This window comes from Abramis brama (assembly GCF_963993115.1).
Source record: "Abramis brama genome assembly, chromosome: 2".
NCBI classification, from domain to species: Eukaryota; Metazoa; Chordata; class Actinopteri; order Cypriniformes; family Leuciscidae; genus Abramis; species Abramis brama.
Genome location: NC_139964.1, coordinates 61179932 through 61200006, shown reverse-complemented (window position 1 = coordinate 61200006; position 20075 = coordinate 61179932). Strand labels below are relative to the sequence as shown.

The 20075-nt window shown below is 38.6% G+C and overlaps 1 long non-coding RNA gene across 1 annotated transcript; it reads right to left on the bottom strand.

Moving 5' to 3' along the window:
• Positions 1-17289: 17289 nt before the first annotated feature.
• LOC311078132 lies at positions 17290-19768 on the bottom strand. The gene is made up of 3 exons (XR_014605065.1): positions 19703-19768; positions 18780-18812; positions 17290-17999 (listed from the first exon to the last, which is right to left on the bottom strand). It is a non-coding gene; the product is annotated as an uncharacterized lncRNA (long non-coding RNA).
• Between the last annotated feature and the right edge of the window lie 307 nt (positions 19769-20075).

The following is a 20075-nucleotide window of genomic DNA, read 5'->3' as shown; positions in this document are numbered from 1 at the left end:
TGAGTTCTCACTCCATTCAAAGAACCAATGCAGACCAGTACAAATGTTTTCCTCTGCGCCATTCAGAGAAGTAGTTAACAAACAGCTGTAGAGTTTGGTTAACTAAAGATAAGCCTCTAAAAAGTTTTCTTTTAGAGATGACATTTACCCTCTGTGTTGACAGGGAAGATTAACAGTTACATGTTAATATTGTGTGTATGCTCTTGCTAGAGAAGACCTATCTGTAAGCTAGAGAATTAGCTTTAGAATTAGATTTAGCCTCTTGTGCTAATAAAATTGTACCCTCTGTTTGCAAGACAGTAGAGAGAAGTTTTTTTTTTTTTAGTGTTTGTTTGTGGTAACAGAAATTCACAAAATGTTTAGGAAAAGTACTAGACAGATTACACCTTTTTGGTCAGATAGTGAATTCAAGTCTTTGTTATCAGAGCACATGGACTCCATCGTGACTGAGCCAGTCAGATTGAATTTAACAAAGAAATTTGGCATTGATCCAGAGAAAGTGTGGTCAATTGAAGATTGCAAGAAAGTGTTGAGTGCATGTATCAGGAAGAAAAATCTGAAAGGCATCATCTGTTGTCACCGAGAATTTAGCTTATCCATTGCAGAAGAACAAGCGCAGTGTATTGCTACTTTAAACGATCAGAACAAACAATTGCAGACTCACATGTCCTGTCTCAAAACAAAGGTGGGCCATAACAAAGCCTCAATCAAATGTGATTTAGAAGACCAACAGTCAGATGAAAGCTATCCTGATTTACAGTCTTTTGATAGTATAGAGGACAATGTCAATGCAGATGTAAATGCAGTTGAAGTGTGCGTAGCTAGACAAAAGCCTCAGGGAAAAGGTGTTGATACAGTTCCATTTGCAACCCCCATATTGCAGCCACAAGCAGTCAAAACATCTTTACGTCCGAAAGATATTGAGAGAATTGCTGAAAGTTTGCCATCAGTGCAAAAAAATTTTTCTGAGTTTAGGAGAGCATTGTTCAGTAAAATGCATCTTTACGACATGTCGTTGCCGGAAGTTACACAGCTGATGTCACAAATTCTAACTGAATCTGAATTCCACAATTTTGAGTCTGCTGTTACTTCCGAACTGCAACCTGTCAGTAAAGGCGATTTGAGAGAAGGTGTTTTGAAAATCCTAAAGAATATCTTAGGACCGAAAATCAATTGGTCAAGAGTTACTAGCTGTGTACAAGAGAAAGAAGAAACTGTGAGTGAATATACTGAGAGGTTCTGTCAGGTAGCTGCAGTGTACAGTGGAATAGTGGATGATTCCGAAAGTGTGTTAGCTGACAAAGGAGCTCTAATCCGAATTTGGGCAGATGGTCTTGTAGCTGAGTACAGAACAGCCTTGCCATTCCTAGATATTACGTGGGCTAAAAGAACTCTCAGAAGTAACCTAGAAAGTTTAGCTATTTGGGAAAGAGACTCTGATGTCAAAGAGAGAGTAAAAATTGCAGCAGTTTCTGTTAAGGTCAACTCAGAGAAACCAAAGAAACGCAAAAGTCCTAGAGAAGCCAGTTGTTCTTACTGTGGCAAGCATGGACATTTTGGAAAAGAATGTAGAAAAAACAAAAATAACTTAAGACAAGTTAACAATGTTATGCAGATTTTACTACATTTGTTTGCTACTTTGAAGCAACCCCTCCCCTCGTCAATGGACTCGTGGGTAAGCTTTTTGAGGTGCTAACCATTTGGGCTGTGATTGCTTAATCTCCCCAGTAACTTACAACAACGATGAAAGACTTATTTTTGTTTAATAGAACAAAAGGAAAGTGACTGTCTCAGCTTTTGTTTGGGGGACATTAAATAAGACCCACAGCCTTAAATGTTATGCCATAAAATATTGCAGTCAGACAACCATCCTCTGTTAATGATGTTTATTAAGACTGATGTTTCACTGGAGAATGAAAATGTGCCAATTTTCTCACACACTGTACACAACACAGGGACAGAAAAGGACACGGTTCAGTGAGGGCCCTGGAAAGAACTGACGCAACAGGCGTTCGGGGGCCAAGCCAGGGTGAAGACAACCTCATAGGCCTTTCCCCATTTAGTCCATCCTTACCTCACTGGTCCATAGGTGTCAAATAAATTAAGAAATAGGGAAAGAATGAAACAACCGCAGCAGACGCTACAACCCTAGTGTTTAAACAAATACTGCTACAACCCTAGTGTTTGGACAAATACTGTTCTGTCGTCTTTTGTTTTCTTTCTTCCTCTGTGCAGATAAACACTTGATGGCTGTTCCAAAAATCCATATGCAACGACGTCTCACCTGCATATGAAGCCACAACCTCAAGAAGACAACTACACCCACTGCTGAACGAGCCAATCACAAAAGAAAAAAAAAAGAAAAAAAAAATACACAACGCAGAAATACAAAACCTTCAGTCATCCATCGATATGATCAAGACTAACAAGCCTGCACCATTATCTGAGTGCTGCACCTGGTTAATATGACTGAAGATAACTTTTCATGGTTCGGAAACCTGTTAGTATCAAGTGTGTCAACCAACAAATGACTCACGTCCAGCACACCCGTAAGATTTCACGGACCCTAAATGCATGTTTGTTTCTGTGTCAACATGCAATTACAGATGAACAACACAGAGCAAGTTATATGTGCCTGTAACTTACACAAGTTACAAGAATGAACATATGCGATGTGCCTGTAACTTACACCAGTTACAAGAATTAACTTTATGTGTTTAAATTTGTATTTTGTGAGAGTTTTTTTAAGAACTCTCAAACGGGGGACTGAAGGATCCAAATTTAAGAATATGTTTAATTTATATTCATGTGAGGCATAGATGATGACAGTTTAATTTATGTTCATGTGAGTTGACAGTTCAAAGAAGATTAAGTCAAGCAACCCAGTCATCGGACATTAACCTTTGTATCTGTATACACCTCCTGAACAGTGACATGACTCCAAGGTAAACTATTATCATGTGAAGGTATGGGTGATGCTATCAGGCTGATTGGATCATTTGAATGATAGTGTTATGCTTATTCTTGATTGAATCAAGAATCATCCCTCTGCTTTGTTTGACTTGTCTCCACCTCCAAAAGTCCCACCTCCTTGTAAATGTATAAAGAAACCATGTGAAGTATGTTAGTCAGACTGATTTGGGAAGAACTGCAGCCGCGTCAACGCGAAGTCCTCAATAAAGAATAACTTTGTTTGAACGTGATCCCCAACGTCTCCTGGTCTCTTGCTTCGACGAAGAAAAAGTTTTCAACAATTTTGGTACTGAAGGATCCAAATTTAAGAATATGTTTAATTTATATTCATGTGAGGCATAGATGATGACAGTTTAATTTATGTTCATGTGAGTTGACAGTTCAAAGAAGATTAAGTCAAGCAACCCAGTCATCGGACATTAACCTTTGTATCTGTATACACCTCCTGAACAGTGACATGACTCCAAGGTAAACTATTATCATGTGAAGGTATGGGTGATGCTATCAGGCTGATTGGATCATTTGAATGATAGTGTTATGCTTATTCTTGATTGAATCAAGAATCATCCCTCTGCTTTGTTTGACTTGTCTCCACCTCCAAAAGTCCCACCTCCTTGTAAATGTATAAAGAAACCATGTAAAGTATGTTAGTCAGACTGATTTGGGAAGAACTGCAGCCGCGTCAACGCGAAGTCCTCAATAAAGAATAACTTTGTTTGAACGTGATCCCCAACGTCTCCTGGTCTCTTGCTTCGACGAAGAAAAAGTTTTCAACAATTTGGTGCCGTGACCCGGATGGAGAAACTGAAACTCAACAAAGAATGAACTTTCCAGACGGAACCTTGAAAACTTCAAGCTCAAAGATCTCAACAAAGCTGACTGAGTTCCAGACTGAATCTTCTGAATCCAGATTGAAAACTTCAAGCTCCAAAAAGATCTCAAAGACTGAATTTTTCCAGACGGAATCTTTCTCTACAAATGAAAGACTCGGTGAGTTTCACTCCATTAAAAGAACCAATGCAGACCAGTGCAAATGTTTTCCTCTGCGCCGTTCAGAGAAGTAGTTAACAAACAGCTGTAGAGTTTGGTTAACTAAAGATAAGCCTCTAAAAAGTTTTCTTTTAGAGATGAAATTTACCCTCTGTGTTGACAGGGAAGATTAACAGTTACATGTTAATATTGTGTGTATGCTCTTGCTAGAGAAGACCTATCTGTAAGCTAGAGAATTAGCTTTAGAATTAGATTTAGCCTCTTGTGCTAATAAGATTGTACCCTCTGTTTGCAAGACAGTAGAGAGAAGTTTTTTTTTAGTGTTTGTTTGTGGTAACAGAAATTCACAAAATGTTCGGGAAAAGTACTAGACAGATTACACCTTTTTGGTCAGATAGTGAATTCAAGTCTTTGTTATCAGAGCACATGGACTCCATCGTGACTGAGCCAGTCAGATTGAATTTAACAAAGAAATTTGGCATTGATCCAGAGAAAGTGTGGTCAATTGAAGATTGCAAGAAAGTGTTGAGTGCATGTATCAGGAAGAAAAATCTGAAAGGCATCATCTGTTGTCACCGAGAATTTAGCTTATCCATTGCACAAGAACAAGCGCAGCGTATTGCTACTTTAAACGATCAGAACAAACAATTGCAGACTCACATGTCCTGTCTCAAAACAAAGGTGGGCCATAACAAAGCCTCAACCAAATGTGATTTAGAAGACCAACAGTCAGATGAAAGCTATCCTGATTTACAGTCTTTTGATAGTATAGAGGACAATGTCAATGCAGATGTAAATGCAGTTGAAGTGTGCGTAGCTAGACAAAAGCCTCAGGGAAAAGGTGTTGATACAGTTCCATTTGCAACCCCCATATTGCAGCCACAAGCAGTCAAAACATCTTTACGTCCGAAAGATATTGAGAGAATTGCTGAAAGTTTGCCATCAGTGCAAAGAAATTTTTCTGAGTTTAGGAGAGCATTGTTCAGTAAAATGCATCTTTACGACATGTCGTTGCCGGAAGTTACACAGCTGATGTCACAAATTCTAACTGAATCTGAATTCCACAATTTTGAGTCTGCTGTTACTTCCGAACTGCAACCTGTCAGTAAAGGCGATTTGAGAGAAGGTGTTTTGAAAATCCTAAAGAATATCTTAGGACCGAAAATCAATTGGTCAAGAGTTACTAGCTGTGTACAAGAGAAAGAAGAAACTGTGAGTGAATATACTGAGAGGTTCTGTCAGGTAGCTGCAGTGTACAGTGGAATAGTGGATGATTCCGAAAGTGTGTTAGCTGACAAAGGAGCTCTAATCCGAATTTGGGCAGATGGTCTTGTAGCTGAGTACAGAACAGCCTTGCCATTCCTAGATATTACGTGGGCTAAAAGAACTCTCAGAAGTAACCTAGAAAGTTTAGCTATTTGGGAAAGAGACTCTGATGTCAAAGAGAGAGTAAAAATTGCAGCAGTTTCTGTTAAGGTCAACTCAGAGAAACCAAAGAAACGCAAAAGTCCTAGAGAAGCCAGTTGTTCTTACTGTGGCAAGCATGGACATTTTGGAAAAGAATGTAGAAAAAACAAAAATAACTTAAGACAAGTTAACAATGTTATGCAGATTTTACTACATTTGTTTGCTACTTTGAAGCAACCCCTCCCCTCGTCAATGGACTCGTGGGTAAGCTTTTTGAGGTGCTAACCATTTGGGCTGTGATTGCTTAATCTCCCCAGTAACTTACAACAACGATGAAAGACTTATTTTTGTTTAATAGAACAAAAGGAAAGTGACTGTCTCAGCTTTTGTTTGGGGGACATTAAATAAGACCCACAGCCTTAAATGTTATGCCATAAAATATTGCAGTCAGACAACCATCCTCTGTTAATGATGTTTATTAAGACTGATGTTTCACTGGAGAATGAAAATGTGCCAATTTTCTCACACACTGTACACAACACAGGGACAGAAAAGGACACGGTTCAGTGAGGGCCCTGGAAAGAACTGACGCAACAGGCGTTCGGGGGCCAAGCCAGGGTGAAGACAACCTCATAGGCCTTTCCCCATTTAGTCCATCCTTACCTCACTGGTCCATAGGTGTCAAATAAATTAAGAAATAGGGAAAGAATGAAACCACCGCAGCAGACGCTACAACCCTAGTGTTTAAACAAATACTGCTACAACCCTAGTGTTTAAACAAATACTGCTACAACCCTAGTGTTTAAACAAATACTGCTACAACCCTAGTGTTTGGACAAATACTGCTCTGTCGTCTTTTGTTTTCTTTCTTCCTCTGTGCAGATAAACACTTGATGGCTGTTCCAAAAATCCATATGCAACGACGTCTCACCTGCATATGAAGCCACAACCTCAAGAAGACAACTACACCCACTGCTGAACGAGCCAATCACAAAAGAAAAAAGAAGAAAAAAAAAATACACAACGCAGAAATACAAAACCTTCAGTCATCCATCGATATGATCAAGACTACAAGCCTGCACCATTATCTGAGTGCTGCACCTGGTTAATATGACTGAAGATAACTTTTCATGGTTCGGAAACCTGTTAGTATCAAGTGTGTCAACCAACAAATGACTCACGTCCAGCACACCCGTAAGATTTCACGGACCCTAAATGCATGTTTGTTTCTGTGTCAACATGCAATTACAGATGAACAACACAGAGCAAGTTATATGTGCCTGTAACTTACACAAGTTACAAGAATGAACATATGCGATGTGCCTGTAACTTACACCAGTTACAAGAATTAACTTTATGTGTTTAAATTTGTATTTTGTGAGAGTTTTTAAGAACTCTCAAACGGGGGACTGAAGGATCCAAATTTAAGAATATGTTTAATTTATATTCATGTGAGGCATAGATGATGACAGTTTAATTTATGTTCATGTGAGTTGACAGTTCAAAGAAGATTAAGTCAAGCAACCCAGTCATCGGACATTAACCTTTGTATCTGTATACACCTCCTGAACAGTGACATGACTCCAAGGTAAACTATTATCATGTGAAGGTATGGGTGATGCTATCAGGCTGATTGGATCATTTGAATGATAGTGTTATGCTTATTCTTGATTGAATCAAGAATCATCCCTCTGCTTTGTTTGACTTGTCTCCACCTCCAAAAGTCCCACCTCCTTGTAAATGTATAAAGAAACCATGTAAAGTATGTTAGTCAGACTGATTTGGGAAGAACTGCAGCCGCGTCAACGCGAAGTCCTCAATAAAGAATAACTTTGTTTGAACGTGATCCCCAACGTCTCCTGGTCTCTTGCTTCGACGAAGAAAAAGTTTTCAACACTGCCAATGCCCAAATGTCGAATTTGGATGATGGAACATCTGGAAACGAACTGAAAGTGTCAACAGGTCGAAGTGAGTTGCCAGTTACACCATCAGGTCAGACAGGTGACAGCTGCACTCAGTCTCTTATCAGTTTGCTTGATCGTGTGCTGAAACAAAGCATGCAAACCCCCTCTGTACCTGTAGATTCATTTAGGCATGGGAATGTGAGCAGGAAGTTTTGCAAAGTGTGCAGAGGCATGGACCACTCTACAGTTGCACATTGTAGAAGAGACGGTTTATGCTTGTTTTGTTTCGAACATGGACACAGGAAAAGAGAGTGCCCGAAGTGGAGTAGTCATGACAGTCTGGAGGCAAACTACTCGCCACGAGGAGCTGGACCTTTAAACCATTAGACCCACATTTGGAGAGGGGATGTGTGGGTGATGATCAAACCCTCATAAGTGATCTGGAGCTACAGTATGAGAATGCATGCCATACAGCATTTGATGGTACTTGCGTGATATACGCACAAAATATGCAGACAATAAAGACTTTTGATGAGCTTTTCTATACTTCTGTGATCTTAAATGGCCAGTTCCACATGAGAGGAATGCTTGACACTGGCTCCATGTCTTGTACCCTCAGTGAGACAGCTGAACAAAAGTTGTTGGCTGAAAATGTTGTCTTGGACAAAAAATCACTACCTGAGAATATCATTCTTGTCGGTGTTGGGGGTAGGACCGCACAGCCAAAATGTTTGTACGAAGTTAGTATGAAAGTGTATGGCATCAGCTGTCGAGTTCCAGTTCTCGTTGTTCCAGGACAACATGATGATTTAATTCTTGGCTCCAACTTGATTAAACATGTTGTGAACAGAATGAAGAACACAGATGAGTATTGGGACTTCATATCGCAACATGCTACACAGTTATCACCGGACGGTGAACACTTTTTGGATGTTATGTCAAATCTCGCACGCTGGCGACATGATGAGATCCCTAGCAAAATCGGAACAGTTAAGCTCCATCATGCTGTCACTCTTGCTGCTAACCAAGAGCATTTAGTGTGGGGAAGACTGCCCAGCAACACTCCATTGTCCCTTGGGAGCACCATTCTCGTTGAACCAACTGCCTCCAAGACTATGCCAAGAAACATCATGGTAGCTCGTGTGATAACATCTATGTGGGGTGATAGGTGGGTACCTATGAAGATAACCAATTTGTCTGACCAACCTGTCACGTTAAGAAAGAATCGGAAATTGGCAGATGTTTCACCTTGTCTGGCTGTAGAAGATTTCCCAGTTTTCCAGGGCACTGGAAAGATAAAGGAAGGTAGTTCAGAGGTGGAAGTTACCCCAAGTTGTGCTTCAGATTTGAGATTGCAAGATGTTGGGTTAAGCGAAGTTGACATCAGTCACTGCAAAGTTACTGAAGCATCCAAAGAGAAACTTGTGCAGTTGTTGGTGAATTACAATGATGTGTTCTCTAAACATCCCTTAGACTGTGGTGAGGCTAAGGAATTTGAACACCGCATCCGACTTACAGATGAGAGGCCATTCCGGTTGCCATATCGGAGGATCCCTCCTGCTCACTACCAGAAGTTGCGCGAGGTGTTAACCGAAATGGAGGAGCAAGAGATAATTAGAAAATCTGTAAGCGAATATGCATCGCCATTAGTACTGGTGTGGAAAAAGGATGGAAGCCTCCGCATTTGTACAGACTTCAGGTGGCTTAATGCGAGAACACTCAAAGATGCTCACCCACTCCCTCATCAGTCAGACTGCCTTGCTGCTTTAGGAGGTAACAATTTCTTCAGCACTTTGGACTTAACCTCTGGATTCTATAATTTGCCCATGCATGAACAAGACAAAAAATACACCGCTTTCATTACTCCCATGGGACTACATGAGTATAACCGCATGCCACAAGGCTTGTGCAACAGTCCAGCTTCATTCATGCGGATGATGCTTAGCATTTTTGGAGATATGAACTTTACCAGCTTACTGTGCTATTTGGACGATTTACTTGTGTTTGCGCCCACAGAGCAAGAGGCCTTGAGCAGGCTTGAAATGGTTTTTCAGCGGCTTAGGTTACATCACTTGAAATTGAGTCCCAAAAAGTGTCATTTCTTGCGTGATTCAGTGAAGTTCTTGGGCCATACTATTTCTGGCCATGGTGTCTCTGTGGACTTCACAAAGGTGGATGTTATATCCAAAATGTCCAAAATGCAACTTATGGAGGAAGATGGTTGCACTCCATCAGCACGAAGAATCAAGTCATTTTTAGGAATGATTTTCTACTATCAACACTTTATTCCTAATTGTTCTTCGATCGCCAAGCCTCTCTTTGCTCTAACTGCGGGTCAGAAGAGACGAAGTAAAGCGAAAGTTAGGAAGCCTGTGGGCACGTTTAGAAAGCTGAATCCAAGTGATTGGACAGAGGAATGCGATATTGCTTTCAATACACTCAAGGAGAGGTTGCTGAACTGTGCTGTGCTTGCGCATCCTGATTTCTCCAGGCCTTTGATTCTTTCAATTGACGCGTCTCTGGATGGCTTAGGTGCTGTGCTATCCCAAGTTCCAGCAGGGAAAGGAATTGCTCGGCCAATTGCCTTCGCCAGCAAGACCCTGACCGTGTCACAGAAGAAGTACCCTGCACACAGGCTCGAGTTTTTGGCTTTGAAGTGGAGTGTGTGCGAAAAGTTCAGTCACTGGCTCAAGGGGCACACCTTCACAGTTTGGACTGACAACAATCCACTTACGCACATTATGACTAAGCCGAAACTCGATGCCTGTGAACAAAGGTGGGTTTCAAAATTAGCCCCTTATTCTTTCGACATAAAACATATCGCAGGAGTCAAGAACATTGTGGCTGATGCCTTAAGCAGAGATCCATTTGCAAGATCAATTAGTCATAGGCTCATGAATGAGAGTTACAACCGATTACTTACCGAAGCTGATGCTGTAGGAGAAGAAGGAATACAGGATGTGTTTCGTCTGAAGGTTGATTGCCACAAGATAAGTGATCAGGTTGGATGTCAGTCGAGCTGTCATGTGCAGTCATGTGATCCAATTGCCGTCAAGACACTTTGCCATGTCCAAGATGACTGGGAAATGGCGACGGTGACACGAGCCGTTCAGCTGGTGCAGTTAGTTCAGCAGATTGCAGACACTAGCCATGGTGAACAGCCTCTACCTATGTTCTCTCATGAGGAGTTGGAAAGAAGTCAAGAGCTCGACCTTACCATTTCCAAGGTTCTCCCTTTCGTGCTTCGTAAAAGACGCCCTTCAAGAAGAGAGAGGGAAAAACTCGACTATAGAGCTTTAGCCCTTGTCAAACAATGGGATCACTTAAAAGTGTGTGATGGGATTCTGTACAGGGTGACTAAGGAACCTATAAGCAGACAGAAAAGACATCAGTATGTTCTGCCTCAGAGCATGGTAGAAAAAGCTCTACATGGTCTTCACGATCTTGCCGGTCACCAAGGACAGGCTAGAACAGTTCACTTGGCGAGACAGCGCTTCTTCTGGCCCAAGATGGAGCGCGAGATCAGAGAATATGTGAAGTGTTGCAGGCGGTGCATTCTGGCAAAAACACCTGAGCCAGCTGCTCGAGCTCCACTGGAGAGTATTCAGACTTATGCACCTATGGAGTTGGTTTGTCTTGACTTTTGGAGTGCAGAAGATAACAAACAGCGTTCAGTGGATGTATTGGTCCTGACGGATCATTTTACGAAACTTGCACACGCCTTTCCTTGCATCAATCAGACGGCTAAGCAAGTTGCTCGGAAGATATGGGACCATGTGTTCTGTGTGTATGGGTTTCCTGAGCGGATCCATACGGATCAAGGAACAAATTTTGAGAGTGAGCTCATTGCTGAACTGCTTGCACTTTCTGGGGTCTCCAAATCTCGTACAACGGCCTATCATCCTATGGGAAATGGCATCACAGAGCGGTTCAACCGAACATTAGGAAGTATGCTTCGCTCTTTGCCTCTGAGATCTAAGGATAAGTGGCCACAACAAATTCAGACTCTGACCTTCGCTTACAACTCAACAATACATGAGACGACAGGTTACGCACCTTTCCAACTCATGTTTGGCCGTGTCCCACGATTACCTGTGGACATAATGTTCAAGCAAGTATCGAAGGATCCAGTGATTGTTGATTATGGCAGCTATGTCACCACTTTAATGTCTCATCTTCACGAAGCAGCTGAAATTGCTCAAAAACATGCTGTACAAGAACAGAGGAAACAGACCAAGATGTATAACCGCAAGATCAAGGGAGTACATTTGAACAATGGAGATAGAGTGCTCATTGCCAATAAAGGAGAAAGAGGAAAAAGGAAGTTGGCAGATAGATGGGAACCTACTGTGTACACCATTGTGGATAATGATCCCCAGACACACATATACAAAGTGAAGAATGACAAAGGACACATTAAAGTGATACATCGAAACATGCTCTTAGATATCAGTTTCTTACCAGTGACATGTCCTGAGGATGAAACATGTGGATCAACGGTTGCCGATTGCTCGAATGATTCTGAGTGTGAGAGTCAATCAACAAATTCCACTGATTCCTTGGAGGATGAAGATCCTGAAAACGAAGCGCATTCATTAGTATTGAATGAAGATGTTTCAAAGAGTTCAGAAACTTTTGATGTACAAATGGAACAGGATACAGAGGAAAGTGATGGTACTTACTGTGTTAATTCTGGTCAAGACAGCCAAAACCAGATGCTCCCTGAAAAAACATTGAGCACAGGAACTTCTGATTGTGACAATGTATTGGCAACATTTGACTTTACTAATTCAGGTATCGTTGACTCCGACTTACCTGTACGTGATGATGTGTCAATGCCAGGTCCTGAACAAGCGCAAGGCACTATTACAACACGGGCTGGTAGAGTAGTAAAAAAAGTCAACCGTCTGATTGAGACCATGGCTCAAAAGCCATTTAAAATGCCAAGTTTGTCAAACAGGTTCCAGAAAAAGTCACAGTCCCTTTTAAGCCTATTCTAATATCCGTGATTGGGTAGGAAGTTTATTTTATGTTTCTTTTTGGGATAAATTTTTTGTTGCCATGTGCTGTGAGAATAATGTGAATGAGGATTTGTTGCAAAGGTTAAGTGTGGTATGGTGTATTTGGCAACATACTTTACTAAGTGGTTTTGAGGCCTGATCACCCTCAAATATCTCTGTATCTGTCAAGACAGATAGCTTTCATTGTTGTAAACGTGGACCTTTTGCATTGTGATTCTTTAGGAAATCCTCTTTATGTGCATGTAGAATTTTGGTGAAATTAGGGGAGGTGAATGTAACGGGTGTTATATTTATTAATTAATTTCACTCAAAATCTCCCTTTCTTATTATTATTTGTTATATCTTTCATTTTGCATTCTGGAATTTCATTTATTCTTCTAATATTGATTTCTATTAATTGAGATGTCATATTTCTATGGTTACATGGTCATTTTTCAGTTTTGTTAAATAGGGTGCGTGGCTCCTTTAAGATTAATGTTCTTTCAGGTTCCGGTTGCTCTCCTTCAGTTCGCGGTAAATGCGACTGAGGAGAGGTGGGTTTTACTGACGCTCTGTCTGAAAAGTTTGAAATGAGTTTTGTTTAATGTAGTATAACATGTAATTTGTTCTGAAATGCACTTTAATCGTATTCAAACATATATGAAGTTTGTGTGAATGATGTTATGAGTTATAGCATGTATTGTTGGAGAGAATTAAGCATGAGTGTGCAAGCTCTTTTGGCTAAAATAATGCCTTTCACAAACAGGCTGATTGAGAGAAGGCCACAGACTCAAGCTTGCAGTGATTTTTTTATTTTTATTCATACAGGTATGTTCACTTTCATGTTTCTGTTTATATTGTTTTTAATTTATGTAAAATGCTTTATTTTTTTTATGAAATGTTAAACAATATTGAGTTGTTTATTTTAGAAACTCAAATATGTGAAATGAGTAAAATGTCGTTCAGTTCGCGGTAAATGCGACTGAGGAGAGGCTGATTGAGAGAAGGCCACAGACTCAAGCTTGCAGTGATTTTTTTATTTTTATTCATACAGAATAAAATCCGGCCTGTGAAATTTCTGTTGTCCGGTCTCCTTCTATATCAACACACACAACGCAGAGTTCCAACAGAGACCGGTCACACTTCTAAAGCATTTGACCGTATAAATCATGGTAAATTGTTTAATAAATTAAGGCAAAGAGGGGTGCCTAAGTATATTGTGAGAATTTTGGCTTACTGGTATGCCCACCAGACTATGCAAGTGAAATGGGGCAATAGTGTCTCCGCTCTATTTGGGGTTGGCAATGGAGTCAGACAAGGGGGTATTTTGTCACCTTCTCTTTTTAATCTTTATATGGATGATCTGTCCAGGCAGTTGAGAGCCTGTAATACTGGGTGCATGATTGGTAATTCAATAGTGAACCATATTATGTATGCAGATGACCTTGTGATTTTTAGTCCAAGTAGTGCTGGATTACAGCAGCTTCTTACAATCTGTTCGGTATATGGTGTGGAACATGATATCAAATATAATGCCAATAAGAGTGTCGTCACGATCAGTAGAACTAAAGATGATAAATGTTTGAACTACCCTGATTTTAAATTGGCTAATAATAAGCTTAGTGTCTGTAATAAGGTGAAATACCTTGGTCATTTTATCACTGATAAAATGACAGATGATGAAAATATTTACAGGCAATGTCGCATGATGTATGCACATTGCACAAGCCAATATTCTTTTACGTAAATTTAGGGCATGTACGGTTGGTGTGAAGATATCTCTGTTTAAAGCATATTGCACACCGTTCTATACTGCACACTTGTGGTCAAATTATAGAAAGGCAAGTCTTTTAAAATTGAAAGTAGCATATAACAACGCAATGAGAATGTTACTCACAAGACCAGGTTGGTGACCTCCGTGAAGTTGGCACCCCATAAAACAAAATCATTTCCAAAACTATGACATTCGTTTGTGTTGCGTTTGTGCTGATTTGTGCCGCAAAAACAAATGTTTGTGCTGGTTTCGTGTTTGAGATATTGAACATTATTTTTTGGGTTGCGTGACGTCACTCTCCACCCCATGTCCTTCAAATCGCTCCAAACCGGTCATTCGTTTGTGCTCGGTTTGTGCCGTTAAAACAAACACTGTATCTGTTTTCCTTTCGCAGATATAACAAATTTAATTCGGGAGCTGTGACGTCACTCTCCACCCCACCTCATCTAAATCGCTCCTAACCGGTGTCGTTCGTTTGTGCTCGATTTGTGCTGGTTTGGGCCGTTAAAACAAACACTGTGTCTGTTTTCCTTTCGCAGATATAACAAATTTAATTCGGGAGCTGTGACGTCACTCTCCACCCATATGGAGCTATTCTTGTGCCAATAAAAATGAACGTAGCTTTTCAAGAAACTAATGAAAATATAAATTGAAACTAAATAAATTATCTCTAAAACTGAAAAAGAATAAATCGCAGGCAAATTTTTTGACTTCGTTTTTAATACACTGCATGTTTTGCTAACTATTTCTCATATTTCAATCGCTGATCTGAACTTACAAATGCGCTTCCAGAGTTTTCATTTACGTGAAATTTTCGTTTATGTTCCCAGAGTTTTCGTTCGCCGCTCTGACACATTTCTCTCGTGGGGGCGGGGCTAGTAGCAGTGTGTTCTCATTGGTTACTGAGCTTTTGATTAGCTTCGTGACCTGGAAGTGAAGACGTCAGTGGTGTGTTTATGTGTGGATGTGAGCGTCTGTAATCGCAGCTTTCTATTTCATTTTAGTGATATTAAGTTATGTTTGTTTTTTAATTTTATCTGTATTTACCTGCTGCTACTACTTAGTTGGCAGAAGCTTTTTAGGAGCACAAGAGATCTATATTCAGTCTATTCAGGTGTAATTGCACATTAAAGTACTGTATATAATACTTAAAATATTGTAGTGTCCGATGTTTTCGGAGAATATTTGTTTATTCCTGATGATTATTTTGCATGTTAGGCTATGATTAGGTTCAGCTGTTACAATTTAAAGAGAATACTAGCAAACGTATGTGATATATTCAGCCGTCAAGAAAGTCAAACTTCAACCAAGTAATCAAGGTTGGCAACCATGGCCATCACACTACTCATTGTTAGCATGATATAGCCTACGTTTACACCATCAAAATTAATGATCACTTAAATAAGAGGAATTTAAACAAAATGAAAATTACAGTCGTGTCCTGCTGTCAGATACAGACCTCAAAGGGCATTTCATTACATATGTCACACAAAGAATGTTCTTGTTGCCATTTTTTTTAAATTGATAATTGTATTTAGTTATTTCATTTAATTAACACTATCTGCTAACATTTAAAATTGTAAATATATTTTAACAATCATCAACCGTTTCAATCGTGACTTATACAACCAGTTAAATTAATGTAATTGAAAATATTCAAATAAATTTACATTCTTTATTGTCACTAAAGCATATACACAAGTATCAGAGTGAAGGTCTTGGATGCAATTATGTTGTGACAGGAAAGACCAGAATCCACAAAACATTAACTGCATAATATACACGTAATGCACAGTATTCTCATGATATACATTACTATACAAAATGCACAATTACAAATACAGAATACATTTTAAAAATTCATATACATTTTAAATGTTGCAATGATTCTTTGAGCAGTTCCTGTTGCAGTACAAGTAACAAAGCAGTGACTGGACACAAGCAGTACGAGGATAGTCCACCCAAAACATGAGCATTCTCTCATAATTTACTCTCCTTCATGCCATCCCAGATGTATATGACTTTCTTCTTGACATAAACATAGACAAAGATTTTTAAGGAAATAATCCATCTCTGTGAGTCCATAATACAAGTGGATTGTAACCCATGTACGTAAGATTTTTAATAGTTAAAACAGTTTACATTATTAGTATTTCTTTTATCTAGCCTATTGTTTGACTTCAGAAGGCATTGACTCATCCACTGAGGTCGCATGGATTACCGTCACGCTCACTGTGTGTGGTTTTTAAAGCGTCTTTAGGACTCGCAGAGATGGATTACTTTCCTTACAATCTTAATTCTTGTTTATGTAGAAATAAAGTAAAATGCATCTGGGACAGCATGAGGGTGAGCAAAATAAGAGAGAATTGTATTTTTGGGTGAACTATCCCCTCAACATTCATATGCTATTGGTATGCTAATCCAAGATCAGCATAGATTAATAAGAATAAAGTGAAACCTCTTGTGTACTTGTGAACTGTGTTTGTTTTAATCTAGAGGAAATTTAAATATTTGAAATAAATCAGGTGTCTGAAGATCAAGATCCCAGTCATTCAAAGGTGATGTGTCTGAACAAAGTAAGATTATTGTCTGATAGGGACAGTGGATCTCTGGTACTATCACTCCATCCTCTGTGTCAGCATCAGAATTTTGTTTATGGAAAAGTTGCTCCACTCCCTGGAAAATGAGAGAGGAAATGTATTATAATCTAACAATACAAACTGCTTTGAAGTCCCCATACAGTAACACGTTGCAGACTTAAAATATTTATTATATTTATATTTAAGGGATTTTACAGTACTAAATATTTACCTCGGAGTCAAGCAGCATTTATCATCTGTAATACTGTTGTGTAACCAGTAGATGGCTGTATTGCCCTATATATAAACATATGGATGTGTATTCCCTAGTTGCTGGATGTTTTCAGTCATAATTACTTGCATGTATTAAGTTTTTAATTTGGACATATATTGATTATTAAAGACTATTAAAGATTTAACATTTGTCAAAGAAATGTTCATTTGAAGTGCACTTTTTTCATTATTATTAGTCAAATATGGATACAGAAAAAGCAATTTGTTACTCATACATATAATAGCTTTATCAGTCATCTTTATCACACAAAAGTAATCAGAATAAATATTGCAACCAGGGCGATACTTCAAAATAATTGAGTGTTTACATATTACGAACAGAGACGCCCAGCAAGCAATTTTGCGTCTAATAGACGTCTAATAGCCGTCAAAACACAGCCCAGACATCTAGGCTAAAACAAGGCTAATTTTGGGCTGTCAGTGAAAATCTAATAGACGTCTAAACATAGCCCAAGAATAGACAGCTATTGAATGACTACATATATACGTCAAATAGACGTCTAACCATAGCCCAAGAATAGACAATTAGACAGCTATTGAATGACTATATTTATACGTCTAATAGACGTCTAACCATAGCCCAAAAATAGACCAGTCATCAATTAGACAGCTATTAAACGACTACATGTATACGTCTAATAGACAGGCAATATGGGTCTAGGCTAAAACAAGGCTGATTTTGGGCTGTCAGTGAAAATCTAATAGACGTCTAACCATAGCCCAAGAATAGACCTGTCATCAATTACACTACATATACATGTAATAGACAACAAAATGAGGCATAAGGATTCTTTTCACTCAAATATAACAGGTTCTCATAAATGAAAATCCATCCAAACTAATTGATTATAAAGGGATTTATTTAGAACAATTATATTAACAACTTAGACAACATTCAAACATAAAAATGAACAAATAAAATATTGGAAAATATGTAAAACAATTTTTAAGAATTAATTGTTAGCTTTATATCCATAACCACCACCCCCTGCTCTCCCTGGTGCTTGTTTAAAATGACCAGAAATTGCATTTTTTATTTCCCATTCAGTCGCCGAAGGAAAGTTGGTCATCACTGCGTCTGCCAAATGAGAAAAAGAAAAAAATTCTTGCTCAAGAAAAGCATTGCTGACAATCATTTTTAACTAATTACAGTCATTCCCTTTTGCTAGGATGCACACTAGAGCTGGCCAATATAGAGTTAACGGAATATAGATTGAGACTATATAATTTATATCAATATAGACAATAATTTATATCAATATTATTAATAAATTAATATCAATAATTGAAAATTTTTGCCTGCATAATGGTGATGCACTAATTATACACACACACACATATACATACATACATATATATATATATATATACACATACATATATTTTAGGGGTGTAACGATACACGTATTGAACCATTCTGTACGAGGCTTTCGGTTCGATTTCAGTACGGATTTTTAAACAGAACTGTTCGTTAGACAATTTTTACTGCTGACCAAAATTTTTTAGTTACAAATGTAGGCACGTCAAAAAGCGCGCTCAATGTAAGAGAAATCATAACAAATCGTGACAACAATCGTGCTCTTTCAGGTAGTGACCATATAGACCTGCATTATATGACTGACTGACAGACAAGAACAGTTTGACTTAAAAATATCAAAATTGAAACTACTTCAGAAACAAAGACACCTACATCTTGGATTCCCTTAAGGTAAGCTTAAAACATGCCAAAATTTTATTTCAAAGTGAACTATCCCTATAAATCATTCTTTATCACTTACTCATATAACTCTAATGAACATAAAAAGATACTTATAGGGGTAGTTCACTTTAAAAAAAAATCATGTAAGCATTTACTCACTTTCACTTGGTTCCAAACCTGTATGGCTTTCTTCTGTTGAACACACACAAAAAATATATATTTTGAAGAATGCTGGTAACAAGACATTTAATGGTAGTCAGTGACAAGTGTTCTGTATATTCAATTGCTGTACTTTGTTGACTGATTGCTGGAGTATTTGCAATAAACAGGGTCTTTAAATCAAATAAAGTGGATTACATCACTCCAGTTCTGAGGTTTTTACACTGGCTATCTGTCTGTCGAAGAATTCATATCAAAATACTACAGCTGGTTATTAAATTAATTAACATTTTAAGGCCAAAGTAAATTTCTAATCTTCTGATGCCTTATGAACCATCCAGAGCAGACCTCTCAGGTCATCTGGGACAGTAGCCAGCTACTTTTATATCCCCAAAGTCAAAACAAAACATGGAGAAGCAGCATTCAGTTTTTATGCACCATATATCTGAAACAAATTCACTGAAAACTTAATGTATGCTGCATATTTTAATTATTTTAAATCAAGTTTAAAGACTTTACTGTTTGACACTACCTTTTATTAATCGGAAAGGACTTTTTTTTTTTCATTTTTTTTTTTCATGTTGCACTATGTTGCTGTTAAGTTTTATGTGAAGTATACTTTGAAAATTTGCATTAAATCAAAATCTATTATTTCTTACTCTAATCTAAAAACAAAAATATATTGGTATCTTTAATAATAATAAAAAATAGTAATGATAAGTTTCATAGTTTCATGCTTACCTTGAATTTAGATACATTTTAGATTAAGGGCACACAGTTGCAATAACACGTGCAGTAAACGTTAACTTGTTGGAGAAAAATAGTACTCTGCAATGGTAATGTTAAAATGTCACGGTTTCTACACATTATAACAACTAACTAATTTAAACAATGAACATAACAAAAATAACACGCATACTTACAAGATCGAAGTAGAAATTTGAAGGTTTTCAGAGTGTCGCTCGCCCGTTGCTCTCCGACAGCTGCCTCGTGTAAAATAAAATTGAAAATAGCGGAAATGTTTATCGCGAGATCTGGCTAAAGTGATCTAGTCGCATGCCAGTTAGTCTCGCGTAGCCAGACCTTCAGACTGACGGCTGAAGGTCTGGAATTCATAGCAGCTTTCTTTGGCCAAGGCCCGCCCTTAAGGCCGTTTGACCGACATGTCAAACAACCAATTACAGTTCGTTTCGTTCAGCGTCACGTTTCGGGGCGTGGAAATGTCCCCACAACAACAGACCGGCGTGCAACAAGTCAGTCAGCATAGAAAATCAAAGAAGGAGAAGAAAACACTAA